The 14,515-nt window shown below is 43.2% G+C and overlaps 1 protein-coding gene across 1 annotated transcript in view; it reads left to right on the forward strand.

The window, feature by feature from the left end:
- The first annotated feature begins 535 nt into the window (after nucleotides 1-535).
- The window catches only part of FNDC3B (fibronectin type III domain containing 3B), a 298,122-nt gene continuing 284,142 nt past the window's right edge, over nucleotides 536-14,515 (forward strand). Inside the window, exon 1 of the mRNA XM_026705754.2 lies at nucleotides 536-830. The gene's annotated coding sequence lies outside the window, so the exon portion shown is untranslated. The remainder of the gene's footprint in view (nucleotides 831-14,515) is intronic.

A 14,515-nucleotide genomic window follows, 5' to 3' on the forward strand; every position in this document is an offset into this window, starting at 1 on the left:
ACTAGGAAATAAGACAGGTGCTGAAAAATATCCCAGAAAATCTGTGTTAGCAAGCAAACTGCAGTGACCCGTCTTTAAAATCACCAGGAGCCTCCTCCAACTTCAAGGAAACTTATCCTATTTAATAAAATTACCTAAATAACCATGCACCCATATCAATATTTTATTTTATCTGTGGATAAAATAAGTGGATATTGAAAGAGGATTGGGGGAATTAATGTGAAGGCATATGGTAAGTAAATATGCCAATCTCTCCAGGAATCTTGTAGATGCAAACATGAGGAAGAGATTATAACGGGTAACTGTGAAAAAGGGGAAATAGAAATTCTATTGATTTTGCAAAAATATTGATGGCAGGGAGTTGAACGAGAATGAAAACGGTCATATATAATATACACACGCACACCCGGTATATACAGGTACATACATATACATATACAATATTATTATATATATTGTAGATGGTGCCAGCCGTATGTCGCCCCCTCCCGCCCTACTTTTCTCTCTCTCCCTCCCTCCCTCCCTCCCGCCCGTTCCTTCTCAGCTGATTCCTCCCCCCATCCTTTCCCACAGTAGCTTCTAATCCAGACTGTATGGTATGTGGGCTGGTCACAAATCCCATGTGGTCCGACATCATTGACATGGCGGAATCCCCCTCCGAACCCGCCTGGTAGTTATTCCAGCTCGCTCAGTCTCTCCAGCCAGGCGGGGATTTTTCGGACTGCCGGTCGCCTCCCTTCCCTTCTTCCCTTCCCTTCCCTCCGAAGGACAGACAGGGCATTTTCTCCTCGCGCGCAAGGCCCCCCACACCCCCGTTTTCAACCCCCAAGGTAAGAAGACCCCCTTCGCCATCCGCCGTTTGAGAAAAGCTGGAGGGGGAGAGAGAGAGAGAGAGAGGGAGGAAATATAGACATCTATCTATATATATGTGCGTGAAAACGGATTTCTATCTACCGCTCTTCTTCCACTTCCCAACCCCCCCCACCCCAAAAACCCACGGCAACCCCCTCCCCAGCTCTGCGGCTCCTTGGAGAAAGCCAACGCGATCCTTCCTATTGCAAGAATCCAAAGCGCCCCAGTTTTTGCTCGCGGGGGGCTCAGCCTCTTGGCTTTTTCCAAAGTCTGCATACGTGTGTATGTTGTAGCGGGGGGGGGGGTGAGGCTGGGTGTCGCGTCGTTTTTTGTTTTTTTTTCCCCACTCTTCCCGATCCGGGTTCCTTTTGTTTTCAGGGTGCGAAAAAAAAATCTCCCGAGTGGGAACCGGGATCGGGGTTCATTATTTTTTTTAGGGGGGGGGGGTGGAGTAGGAAAAGCAAGGAGAAGTAAAGATCGCCGTGAATAAACTGGGAGAAGACTTGGGAAGTTGAATGGGAGGGTGGGGGAGAGAGAGAGAGAGAGACACCCCGCAGGAGGTGAAGCCCCAAGTTGTAAATTATTATTTTTTAGTTGTTCCATTTTATTTTATTTTATTTTTGGGGTGGGGAGATAACCCTTGCCGGTGCCTTTCAAATCTGCCCCCGGTCTGTTGCTTTCCCCGCGTTACATACTTTCCTCCTTACTTCCATTTCTCAGCCTCGAGCGCCTCGATTCTTTGCCCTGCTTTAGAATTCTTTTGCTTTCTTTTTAAAGGGGAAAAGGGGAGGAAGGGAAGAGAGAGAGAGAGAGTCCATATCTCGGGCTGCCCCCGGCCGGGGTGGGGTGTGTGTGGGGAGACGGGAGAAGAAGAAGAAGAAGGGATCGGCTCGGTTTCCGCTCGGAGCCGCCGAAGTTAGCCCGGGTGTTGGGCGAGGGAAGCGGGGCCGAGGGCGATGCTGAGGGGTCAGAGGCGAGGAAGGGAGGGTGATGAGCTGGGTAACCCTGAAGGCTGCCGAGGGAAGCGGGGCGGAAAGTGGAAAGGAAGGGAAGGGACGGGACGGGACGGGGCTCCTCCGCGCCTTGGCGGGGCTCTTTTGGACGGAAACCCGCGTCGCGGGGTGAGATCGGCCGGGGAGGGCTTCCCTCCGCGTTGGGCGGGTGCGGGGAGTCACGCTCCATCCTATCCTAGCAATCCAGAGAGACTCCGCTCGGCTTTCCCGGGAGACCGGAGCCTTTTCTAACCCCGGTGGTCTCCCCTCGCTTGCTTCCGCCCTCCACCCCCCCCATCCCGATTTGCCTCCTTTTCCCCCCCAAAGGGGGAAAAAAAAAAAGCGCCGCATCAGGGCAAGGCGGGTTCTCGCTCGGACGCGCGCGCGGCTGGGGAAAGCGGAGCATGGGCTTTGTCGTCCCCCCCCCTTCCCACCGCTTCCCCCACCCACCCCCCGCCTCCTCGCCCAAGGGCAGAATCAGCCGGTTGAACGAATGAAGCCGGGGAGGGTGGAGATGTCGCTTCCAGGCTCAGAATGACAGGCAGAATAACAAGAGTTGGAAGGGGACCTTGGAGGTCTTCTAGTCCAACCCCCAAGCACTTTTCCACCCCGCCAAGGGCCGCTTAACGCTATCGAGCCCCGGCTGGGCGGCGAGGAAGGATGGAGGAGTCGTTCAGGTGGAGGCAATGCTGCCAGCGCTCCTCCCTGCGGTGGCGAGAAAGCTGGACGTTAAAAAACAAAAAAAAAAAAAACAAAAACCCTGCCCCTCCCGCCCTCCGCCTCCTCCCTTTTGGCACAACGTCTCTGTCTAGGGACACGTTGGAGAAAGCGATGGAAAGACGCAGGCGGCCAGCCTGTCCTCCAGGGCTCCTCCCGGTTCTCGCTGACGCCAAAAGTGAAGAAAGATTTCTGGAAACTTTGGTTTCCTTTGCCAAACGCACAGCCCCCCCGCCCCGTCTCCTTCTCCCCGCTCCCCCCCACCGCGCACCCTGCCCCCATAGCACATTGCCAGGAAATGGAATGCTGGCTTATATTATTATTATGGTTGGTTGGCCAGATGTTTAGACTGGATTTGGCATTTTATTATTTCTTGTCCTTATCGAGTCCTTCTCAAGGAGGACCCTGGGCAGGCTGTGGTTTGAAGGCCTCCAAGCTATCTTTGCAGAGCGTTAGCTATCCCAAGGCTGCCCTTTTGCAATTGACTGATGGTGATTTTTGCCTATGCCAATGGTGTGTCAGCAATGCTTCAGATGTTATTGATATTAGTAGTAGCATTCTACTTTTCTAGGCCAGCCTTTTGTTTCCCCTCCCTCTTCTTTTAAGTGCTAAATAAAAGAGGCATGTATCTGCAATTCCAAGCAGAGAGGAATTCATTCTAGTGAGAATCGAACTTTTTCTCTCAGGAGCTGCAACCTATGTTTCCTTCTCATATCCATGCCCCGTTTTGATGGCTGATTCAGGGGAATAGCCTGTTGGTTGGAAAGGGGTAAACTCTCCTGGAGGGTTTGTGGGGAAAGGAGACTCATATGCCAAGAATCCTCAGCGGATTGTGTTGAAATCCGCAGAAATGGATTTTTTTCCCCAGTTAACATCCAGTGTCATTTGTGGAGGGGGGGTCACCTCCACCAGATACAGAGCTGCAGACACCCAGAATTGAACCCTGCAACCTTCCATTGTCTCCCATTGGCTCAGCTCCACCTAAAAAAAGATTCCTCCATCTTGTTTTTTTTTTTTAAAAAAAAATACAAACAAATGCTAATAGAAATTAGCTTGGACTTTGGAAGGAGGTGGCATCAGTATGCTGATGGCATTTTGCTTGCCTTGTGTTTGGCCCAGAATCAGTGTCTGAGATCAGTAAGGCGTTGGGAGGGAGCCAGCCAACTAGCTGAGCTGATTGTGTAGTCAAATGGTGTCAGTCTGTTCTCCTTTCATCTTCAACTGGACACTTTCCTGATGTGCTGGATTAGGACTTGCATCATCTGAGGTTATAGAGATCAAACTGGTGGTCTGGAGATACATTGGGGTGGTTCGGCTCAGTTCGGCTTAACTGGAAGCTCCGAGGATCATCTGTGAGCAAACGGGTTCGCTCTGACGATCAGCTGCTGGGCCCACTCACCCACCCTGGCTCTATACTGACCCTTATTTCCTGGTTTTGAAGCTCAGCTTCTTCGCGCGGCACAGTGGATTGCCGTGCATCAGCTGTTGAACACATAGGGAGAGTTCAGGAGGTCAATATCAAACCCTTTACACGTGCATAAACCATGTGTTTGTTGCATGCGCACATAGAATGCACCCACCAAGCAACACCAGAGGTGGAATTCAGCAGGTTCTGGCCAGTTCTGGAGAACTGGTAGCAGAAATTTTGAATAGTTTGGAGAACCAACAAATCCCACTTCTGACTAGAAATTTTACAGTGTCCTTCCCCTGCTACGCCCACAAAACCGGTGGGTTAAAAAAAAGTTGAATCCCACCACATCTTTGATACAGTTTTGAAAGTGAAGCCCTTGGTAATTTCTCCAATGTGCTGGCTATGACTTCCCCTGGCCTGTGGAGTCCTTGATGCTTCCTGAGCTTGATTGTTTTCTTGCAGATGTTTCACTGCCAAAACTAGGTTAACATCAAACTAGATAAATAGTTTGGTAATGAAATGTACACCAAGGACCCCCCTGTGAGCTAGAAATATTCTCTTCTCCTGGTCTATGTCATTTTGGATGGAGTCATTAGAATAGGGAGCCAGATGTTTCCCAGGAATGAGGGATGCTGGGAAATGTAGTTGAGCAATCTTGAGAAGGCCACAATATTCTCATTCTTGGATGACATCCTAGTGATGTGAGGCTGGCTTTGTCATAAACTTGAATTATTTCAAAATAAGGCCTTCAAGTTACTTATTGATACTTACTCAAAGAACTGAATGGCTTTAATGTCTTGTGTGTGGGTGGCCACTAGTGTGTGGGTGGGTGGGTGGGGATGTATTCCATATTTATTTTTGCTAAAGGAATGAAATTTCCATGTTGCACTTGAATGATCTTTTAACAGCGTTTCCAAGTGGTTAGAATTTTAAAGGCCTTCTCTGCCTTTCTTCTCAACATTGTATCAAGACAATGATACAAAGAAATTTCCATGGATATTATTTCTAAAATACCTGTCCCTACACCTTGCTTCCTTTTCTGCCAATTCATACAGATGAGCCCAGAATGTATGCTGCTAAGCGAGATATGTATTTTGCCCTGTTTTATGAGCTTTCTTACCACTGTTGTTAAGTGAATCACTGCAGTTGTTAAGTGGGTAAGATGGTTGTTAAATGAATCTGGCTCCCCATTGACTTTGCTTGTCAGAGGGTCATAAAAGAGGATTATATTGCATAACAGGACACTGCAACTGCAAGTATGTGTCAGTTGCCAAACACTTGAATTTTGATCATGTGCGGATTGATGCAACGATCATAAGTGTGAAAAACGGTCATAAGTCATTCTTTCAGTGCTGTTATAACTTTGAATGGTCACAAAATGAACTATTCTAAGTTGAGGACTATCTGTACTTTCATAGAAATGTATTTGCAATGACAGAGCAAGAGTCTTCCAATCCAATTGTCCAGATTGTATTCCCATAATATGCCTCAGCTGAATTAACCATTTTTTTCTCTTTTTTTTGGGGGGGGGGGGATATTGAACTGTAAATGGATTCAAGAAGCTGAATTTGCACATCCCCTAAATAATAGTTAATAATTTACTGAATTGATGTGCCGCCCAATTTTCCATGACTTTGGGAGGTTTACAAATTGTTAAAAGTATTTAAAACAAGAAAACAACACAGAGCAAGAAACAAAGATGGCAGAGATGACAAAGCCCTGCTGGGAACAAGGAAAAAGAAGGAAAAAGGGAGATTCAACCATTTGCCAAAGGCCTGAATCAAGAAACGGGGAGCTCTTCAAAATCTTGATATGGACCTCATTCTAGAAAAGAGGCTTCTGTGCATATTATTTCTCAAACATCTCTTCTGGAGCCTGTTTCCTCTTCTTCCAGGGTTTGAAGTTAACCAAGCAATCCATGCTCTTTGAGATCTCTCTTTTACCTGGTTATGCATATTGTGTATACATGGCAACCAAGGCCACTGGCTGCCCTGGAATTATATGACATTATTTGCATGATTTAGTTGACATCTCTATTGAGGGAAGGAGGGAGGGAGGGAGGGAGGGAGAAAGAGAGAGAGAGAGAGAGAGAGAGAATTATATACAGATAACACAATCTCCTAGCACCTTCAAATGCTATGTATAGATGCTGTTAGATTTCTCTGTAGGCAGGTATGCAGGTTGGCAAAAAAACCTGCAGGGTGCAAGAATTCTGTAACCCCAGTATTTGACTTCAGTCGTATCAGAAGGGCATGTTTCTAGTCCTTAGTGAGTCTTTGAATGCATGTGGAAAAATCGGCTTGAAATGGAAGAAATTTCTAATATTCAAATGCCATTCTTTATACTTCCTTACATCTTGTTAAGAAAAACAACAGCAACTGTAGAGCACAGTAATGAAACACATGTTTGGATATACATTTACAGTCAGACAGTGTATAAGTCTGGACATGCAAATTAGCAGATTTACTGTAAGGCATCTTCCTATGTTTGTAAATGTACAACCGAAATGCATGCAGAAGCCAGATCTTGGAGATTGCTATCTTTGTATTGTTTTTGTGTGTACACTTCTGAGTGTACAGTGAATCTGATGCATCTTTGATGAAAGCAGTGAAAGAAATAGTAGAATTATATTGCTCCTCCAATTCATAGAGAACAGACTAACTTGTATCATTGTGAGCTTCATCTGTAGAAGTGGTATAATGCTTTGCCTCAGTCACATCTCCTTCAGGGCATATATCTAATTACTGTATTAGATCCTTGATTTTATTCTTTCCCCAAATACTTAGCTCATACTTCCTCCCTACCTCTCTCCCTCTCTCCCTCTACATCTATATATCTATATCTATTATCTATATTATCTCTCTTTCCCCCTCACTCTTTCTCAATATATTCTCTCTCTCTCTCTCTCTCTCTCTCTCTCTCTCTCTCACTCACTCACTCACTCACTCTTTCTCTCTCTCTCTCTCACACACACACAGAGTGGGAGATCAATTTGATGAAAAAGAAAGGAAGAAGGCATTGGCGGTCATAAAGAAATACTGTACCATATGATTAGCCAATTTCAGGTTTGTTATTTTTTTATGTTTCTAGCACAGTTCGTGTCTGTTCTGTCATGAAAATTAGCCCCTTGCCATTTTTAAAATGGGTGAACTCATCTGCTGAGGTCATTGCTGGGATAGAAGATGATGAGTTGTTGCATTATAAAGATTTCCAAGTTCATACATGAAATATTTTTAGTCTATATTGCCTTTATAACTTCTAGTTCCTTTTGAGAAATTTGTTCTGTCTTGTCTAACAAAAAAAGAAAAGAAAAAAAGCTGTCTCCTGCAGTTGAGCTTCTAATTGCAGTTTTAAGAAATGTGGTTGAATTCAGTTATACGTCTTGGGGATGTAGAGGGCTTTATTTTAAGAATGCTGTCCTGTGGTAGGATTGGTTATTTTTCTTGCCTAGATTCTATCTATGTTACTTGATGCCTGTTTGCATCGTTAGTTGGCTAGAACTAGTATATTTCTTGGCTATGATGATTTATGTTCACTCTAAATCCCTCTAATTGGTGGCAGGAACCACTGATCTTTGTAATGGATCTTATATTATGTAAATTTAAAAAAAAGCCCTGACACTTGAATTAAAAAAAGGAGCTATCTTTAAAATAAAGTTACTTTTATTTTAAAAATAAATATATCCAGACCTTCATAAAGTGACTTTTGAACTGTTTTCCAGGAAATCCTGGGTCTTTTTGGAAGTTTATCATCTGAATAGTTGAGAATATTCCCTTAAAACTGTCTTGTCTAGTGTTGCTGATATTCTCCTGGAATGTGCAGTTACAAAGAGGGTTGGCCTGAGATATTTGGAGGCCTCCAGCAGAATAGCAAAACACCCCTCACCCCGCCCCCACCTTCACAATCCACACTCCAGACCAGGTGCACAAATAATCTGTGGCCAGTAAAATTAGTTTGGCATCAGAGGCAGAAAGAAGCTTTTTTTTCCTGCTTCCCAAGCAAGTGAAAAATGCAATCATTGCAAACTCAATATCGAACAAACAGCTGCCCCTTGTCAGTACAAACAAATGGTGTTGCTCAAAAGGTGCGGCCCGTGAACTGCTTCTGAAAAAGCATGGGTTTTACAGTGATTAATGCAGTTGGAGGGTGGAGTTAAATGTGTCATCGGCTTCATATCTCTATATTGTCATAAATGCCCAGCCTGCTTTAAATTCTCTTGAATTTTATCAGGCGCTGACTTAAATTTGAACTTTACTTGACTAGATTTTTGTGTATGGGCATGAGCAATATATATTTTTTTAATTGTCACTTAGTCTATAGTTCAGATCCTTTGTGCCTAACAGTTCAGGTCTGATTAGCAGTTACTCTGGGATCCTTGGAAAACAAGCTGATGAGGCTAGGATTCAGTGAAGGTGGCAAATAAGAAATCCTTGCGAGTGTTCAACTTAAGTAGCTGCATTCTTTGTTCCCTGGAAAAAGCCATATTTTATAGAGAATACCCAAGGTTGTTAGGAGAGTAAGCTTTTTTTTTTTTTGGCCTGTGGCCATATTGAAAAGTCTTTATGATATAATTTGGGTGGGCTTCATCTAAAAGTGTTCTAAGATGTGAGGGATAATAGTGGGATTAATACAGCCTTGTTGATAAAGGTCAAAAGTATTTGCTTGAAAGGTCAACAGATTGTCTCCCTAAATAATTACTTTTAAAATAAGCAGGCTTCTGTATATTCTCTTCTCTGTCTGTGGATTTCAACCAGTGAGACAGAGATGATGGCTTTCTCATTCCCTTCTTCATTGGCATTCGTTCCTCTTTATATGAAGGACAATGAAAAGCAGAATGGGAAACTCACTGCAGTCAATTCACCTTGGCCGACTCGCCACAGTCAACTCACCACTGAGTACCTCATTGTGATCAACTCTCTGCAGCCAACTCTCCTACACCAAGGGTGTCAAACTCAAGGCCCATGGGCTGGATCAGGCCCATGGGGTGCTTAGATCTGGCTCACGGGGCCACCCTGGAAACAGCGAAGGTCCACACCGTGGTGCCTCTGCCAGTGAAAACGGAGCTTGGGAGGCTCACAGGTGGTACCCCTGAGCGCCGTTTTCACTGGCAGAGGGTTGCAAGAGGCTGTTGTGGCCAAAAACGGTGCTTGGGAGCACATTTTCCTGGCAGAGCAATCTGGCCACAGGTGTCCCCGACATGAGTGATGTCAAGCTGACCTCCCCTGCAGCCATGCCCCCCACCCTCCCAGGTCAAACATAACCCTGATGCAGCCCTCAATGAAATAGAGTTTGACACCCCTGTCCTAGACTCATAAGAAGAGGACCATGGGAACAGTTTTCATCCTGCTTCTTCCTGAGCGTGCGTGGACTGTTGCATAATTTTTTAATGACTGAACAAGATTAGAAGATCTTAAGCATATTTTCTGAGTGTGTGTGGGGGAAGCTGTTAGGAAAGTTATTCCAGGATCAGTATACAGAGATGTATATTTTGCCTCATTCAACTTGTTCGAGCTGTAGTGATGGAAAAGGCTCCTGTGCATTCCTGGGACAGCAAAAATGACAAGCAAGCACTGGAGCGGATGATTTTTGCTGGAAGGCAAAAATCACAAAATTCCGCTGTTCTGATTTTGGCCATGCTATGTGCTCACAGCCATTGCCAAATGCAATTATGCTTGAAATGATCAGTGGTAAAAGGAAACAAGGTTGCCAAAAACATGGTGCCAGATCATAAAATAACTGAAAGAAGCTGTAAAAGATCAGAAAATGTGGAGAGAGCTGGGCCATAGAATTGCTGATAATCGGACACATTTGAATGGATAGCATCATCATCACTGGTTGACTCTAGCAGGAATCCTTCTGCAAATTCTGCCTTTTTACCCTTCTCTGCTCCAGCTTCTGCTTACCATTACTTTGTCACGGTTCCTTCACAGTATAGGGACCCTATTTTCATCTCCCATCTCCTCCGTTTCCTTCTCTATCATGTCCATTTTCGTCTCAGCATCTATCTCCATCATGTCCATCTTCATCATGCCATTATGTCCATTTCCACCAGTTCCGTCTCCTTCTTTATCATCTCCATTTTCATCTCCATCATCACCATCTCTATCATCTCCATCATCACCATCGCTATCATCTTCATTTCTAGCATCTCCTTCTCTATCAGATCTATTTCCACCTCAATCTCTATCTTTGTCTCCATCGTGTCCCTCTTCATCATCTCCATCATGTCCATCTTCATCATGCCATTATGTCCATTTCCACCAGTTCCATCTCCTTCCTTATCATCTCCATTTTCATCTCCATCATCACCATCGCTATCATCTTCATTTCCAGCATCTCCTTCTCTATCATATCTATTTCCACCTCAATCTCTATCTTTGTCTCCATCGTGTCCCTCTTCATCATCTCCATTATGTCCATCTCTACCAGTTCCATCTCTTTCTTTATCATCTCCGTTTTCATTTCCATCTCTATCATCTTCATTTCTATCAACTCCATCTCCATCATCTCCATCTCCATCTCTGTTCTCATTCTTTTCTTCTGTTTCTTCTGGAAAGAGGGTGGCTAATAATGTATATTTTTGTGGGGGGGTATACATGACAGTGGTTTATGTGTACAAAGCTGTATTTTACATGTTCATGTAGTTGAGTGCAAGAATAAATAAGGTTTCTTATATTACAAAGAATTTTAATCCTTCAACATCAGCGATGATGATGTCACAGTATAGCCTTTTTTTGGAGGGTGGTCTTTGATTAAACACACACACACACACACACACACACACACACACACACACACACACACACACACATATATATATATACACAAATACATATATACATATACAGATAGAAGTGTGTCGTGCACACATGTGCATATTTATTGGGGAAAATATTTGCAGGAATACTTTCATCTTGACTTTGTAATCTCAGGCTCTGGCATATTAGGGAAATTAACATCTGCATAAACTATTATTTTCCTGTAATTTTCTTTAGTCAGTGTTGGTGTGCACAGGCCTTCAATTCAGAATTTTTTTTCTCTCTGTCTCTTTTTTTGGGGGTGGTGGTGGTGGAGTGGGATAAATATAACAGTACAGTAGAACCTCTGGTTATGAACGCTTCTGACTACGACCAAATCGGGTTCTGACCAAAAAATTCACAATTTTGTTTTTTTCGCAGCCGATTTCCCTTCCACACCATTTTTTTTTTTTGTAAGTGCTAACATTCCAAAATTAGGTTTGGGTCACGATCAAATTTTGGTTGTGACCAAAGTTATGGAACGAATTATGGTCATGACCAGAGGTTCTACTCTTCTTGTTACATTTGGGTTTCTTGCTTTTTTTACTTTTGAAAGGGGCAGCTAGCAGAGATACCAAATCATAGTTGTTTTGTTTGGGCAGTGGTAGAGAATAAAGCAGCTGGCAGTATGATTTGACTAGCCTGTTGCTTTTCATTGTAGGGAGAAGCTTCACTTCCCACACACCCAACTGAGAATGCGGCAGGTCAGAGGAAAAGAGATAGATAGCTTTGTACCTCCTCTGCCAATTTAACTTCTGCCCTGGCTGAGAAAGGAGGAGGACTCTGACCAGCATCAAAGTAGTTGGTGGAGAAAAGATAGAGTAAACTTTGTTTTCTTCACAAGTTTGCTCATTCTCTTAGAAAGAATGCTCAGATGCCAATGGCAACAGATTAATTAGCAAGCTGCTATGATTCAATATTTTCTCGCTGGAATCTTCTACTTGAAAGCCCCGGGAAGTTCTGATTAATTGTAGCAACCTAGCCCCCGTGATTCTAAATTCAAGAGATGGAAGTATGAAATGTTGTTCTTTGCTGATATCTGAAATACCAAGAAAGAGTCATCAAAGTGGTTGCAACACTGAAGAGTTGGCTGAGAAAGTGCTCCTTTGAATCCTTAGAAGGAATCTAGACATTGAACGAAGGAATTGCTTGCTTTTCAGTTGTGTAACTGATACTGTGAAGCATGTTGTTTCATATCAACATAGAGATTTTTGTATCGGTTTGGTGCCCATTCAAAAAGAACAACGTGTAATGTTCCTTTTCTTCCTTGTGGCATTTTTTTTTTTTGTCACAGAAAGCCTAAAGTAGGCTATAGCAGGCCTGGTTAAATAGCTAATCTCTAGGTGTAAATTACAGGTAGTCCTTGATTTACTTTATTATTACCTTTATTGTCAGAGTATAACACGTGCACAATGAGATTGGCTATCTCATACGATTATGTTCACAATTGAGCCCAACATTTATGCTGCTAAACAAGACAGTTGTCAAGTGAGTTTTGTCCCATTTTACGACCTTTCATGTCACAGTTGTTGAGTGAATCACTGCAATTGTTAAGTTAGCAACATGGTTATTAAAGGGCTTCCGCACTGACTTTGTCAGAAGATTGTAAAAGGTGGTCCCATAGCAATAGCAATAGCACTTAAGACTTAAATACCGCTTTATAGTGCTTTACCACCCTCTCTAAGCTATTAACGTAACCCTTATGATGGACCCCAACCATCATAAATATGAGTCAGAGGGCAATTGTCTGAATTTTGGTTGTGTAACTGTGGGAGTGCTGCAATGGTGAAAATGCTGCGAGTGTGAAAAAAGGCCATAAGCCACTTTTTTCAGTGCCATTATGACTTCAAACGATTACTAAACCAATGAGTCAAAGTCAAAGATTACCTGTACAGAATGCTTTGGGGAGGGGGAGCCATGAAACCATGAATTTTTTCCCACTTCCAAGGGCAGGAGAAGGGAATACACAGGATCCATTATAATGAGGTAAATGTATGTTTTCAAGTGAACAAGAAGTGTAATTTGGTTGGAAATTGTCTCTGCAACCCAAACAGAAAGGAGGAGCGGTCATATTTGAACACCATTGTACACCTTTCCTTTCTCACACTAGCTAGCTGTTTCGAGCATGTCTAACCAATGTGTTTTGGGGAACCTGGGAATATTGGTAGGATCTCATGGTTGCAAGGTAACCCAATGTAAAATTCTTCTCCCCAGTAGACGGCTCATGTATCAAAAGAGTTTTGTCGCTGGTGTCTCTCCCCACGGTCCAAAGCTATGTGGGACAAGAGCAGCTTTTCAAACCTGAAGGGAAACAAGAGCTGATGGATGTGCAATGATAATAGGCCATCTATGGACTGGAATGTTTGTCTGTTTGAAAGATAAAAGACTTTCAACAGATTTTCTTTCCTCCCCCCCCCCCAGTGCAATAAGTAAATAATGGCTCCTCCAGGTTGAGGCCAGCTTTTGGTGATTCTACAACAACATCCATATTTTTTGTCTTAAAAATGGTTAACACTCCTTTAAGATGAGCTTGATTTCTGGTGATTACAGCTATTTTACAGCTGAGAATTGCTTTGGATTGTTGTGGGATACAAGTGGAATAAACAAGTAGAATAAATAATGCCCATGTAGCTTTTCTGATAATATGAAAGTGACCTGTTGTCTTGGGGGCTGGGATGGATTATAACCTGGGATTTTTTAGCAGCCTCCTGTCCCAAGTAGTAATCTGGTCTCCTGCTTGGGTGGGTGGGTTGGACTAGATGACCTACAAGGTCCCTTCCAACTCTCTTAATCTGTTAAAAAATTCAGTTAGCTGCTTTTGTCTATATAGTTGGAGTCCAGAAGCTGAAACTGTTGGCAATGAGGTTATTCATACTCTAACAGAGGAAGGCATCCTGGCCCCTCCCTCAAACCCTTGTTTTCAATTTTTTGTAATGTTAACCTGTTTTTCTATTTATAAATGCTGTTTGTTTTATCTTGATGTAAGCATTCAAAGCCACCAGAACTTCAAAATGGGAGGCAAATAAATTTGATAAATAAAAACAACAACAAATAAATTAAAAAGTGATGACAATGTAGATAATTTCCCATAGGTCATCTCCTGCTTTCATCAGACTTCAGAAGAATATGGAACTGACATCATGCACTAACAAACTGACTCAGTTGTGTGTTGTTGTTTTTTTAACCTTTTAAAGTTTGCCTATTATGAGGAAATTCTTGCTGTGGTTTGGGAGGGTGTTATCTTGAAATAAAGCCTATTATATACAGTATAACTAAAGGAAGTGTGGGCTTCTTTATTATTTAAATGCCACATCAAGAAAACCTTCCTAGAGAGAGATGATCTTCAGTTCTTTCCTTGGTATAACAGGCCAATTCTTTCTCCTATAATTTATCCCTGTTTCGATAGTTGGCACTACAACCCTACATTAAATGAGCAGCAATTCCCACTGCACTGATTGCCCCTTGCTCCAAAGTAAGAAAGTAAAGGATTGCTCTTTCGGTCTGCTTAATCATAAGCCACATGAATATCCCTGCCCATTTTAATGCTTAATTTCCTTTCCTTGGGAGAGAATTAGCTAATTTAGGGGCATAAGCATGTGTTTTTGTGAGTAATGGGTGTCAGGGTTCCAAGTAACAGACCCAACCCAATCAAATCTCTGAGGCTTAGGTGTTCCACAAAGCACAGATTTATTAGGCATGTCCTATTGGCACATAGGGACACTGAGCTTGTCTATCAGAAAGGTTGG

This window comes from Pseudonaja textilis, chromosome 4 (genome assembly GCF_049901715.1).
Source record: "Pseudonaja textilis isolate UNSWEBS1 chromosome 4, rPseTex1.2, whole genome shotgun sequence".
In the NCBI taxonomy this organism is placed as follows: domain Eukaryota; kingdom Metazoa; phylum Chordata; class Lepidosauria; order Squamata; family Elapidae; genus Pseudonaja; species Pseudonaja textilis.